This window comes from Myotis davidii, unplaced genomic scaffold (genome assembly GCF_000327345.1).
Source record: "Myotis davidii unplaced genomic scaffold, ASM32734v1 scaffold592, whole genome shotgun sequence".
Taxonomy (NCBI): Eukaryota; Metazoa; Chordata; class Mammalia; order Chiroptera; family Vespertilionidae; genus Myotis; species Myotis davidii.
This window is the reverse complement of record NW_006284844.1, coordinates 1,306,357-1,307,382: the sequence shown is the minus strand read 5'-3', so window position 1 is coordinate 1,307,382 and position 1,026 is coordinate 1,306,357.

Sequence of the window (1,026 nt, the reverse complement as noted above, 5' to 3'; positions counted from 1 at the left end):
ATTTTTGATTAGCAAACACTTCTAGGGAATGGAACCAAATCCGGGGGCGCGTGCGCCCTGCACCCCCTCCTCCCCGCCCCCGCCCTGCAGGGGGCGCCCAGCGGCGGAGGCCCACCTGCCACTCCCCGGGGATGAGAAGATCCCCACGTGGTCGGGGACCAGGCAGGGGCTGGGAAAGCCGCCCTTGGCAGTGGCTGGAGAACAAAGACACATCCGTTCTCCCTGACCTTCGACTCCATATATAGAATATTATCCGAACGCGTGACCCAGCAGGGCCTGCAGGAGCCTGTCCGGAGGCTGGGCTCTCAGGCCAGCTGCTGGCTGCAGGCGGCAAGGGATTTGCCTTAAAGGGAAACAGACGTTTTTTCTACAAATGCTTGCCTGAGGGCTGGAGGCAGTCCCAGCTCTGTCTTGTTTATCTTGTGCAATGTCCACGTGTTCAGTGTAAGCTGAAGACCGGGCCCAACGATCTCATTAGCATACGGCCACCCTCCCTAACCGGGCAGCTAGGTGGGCAGACTGTGAAAATCCAGGAGTCATGCCACCCCCTGGGCAGAAGCAAAAGCTGCACGAATACCTGTGACAGGCGACCTGTGCTAAAGTGACAGGTGACCCCAAGGAGAGCTGGCAAGTTCACGCTGCGCCAGGTCGCAGGCGAGGTCTCGGGGTTAATGGGCACTGCAGGCCCAGCGGCCAGCACCGAGGGTGTGTGTGGATGCGGGCGCTGCACCGCCTTGCTTGGTGGACGCGGCTCAGTGGCATGCTCTGTGTTCCCACAGGGAATCGACAGTGAAAATACCTGTCAAACAAGTTCACGCTGCGCCAGGTCGCAGGCGAGGTCTCGGGGTTAATGGGCACTGCAGGCCCAGCGGCGAGCACCGAGGGTGTGTGTGGATGCGGGCGCTGCACCGCCTTGCTTGGTGGACGCGGCTCAGTGGCATGCTCTGTGTTCCCACAGGGAATTGACAGTGAAAATACCTGTCAAAACCGGTTCCTGCTTCCCTGCAGGGTTCTGCTGGAGGTTGA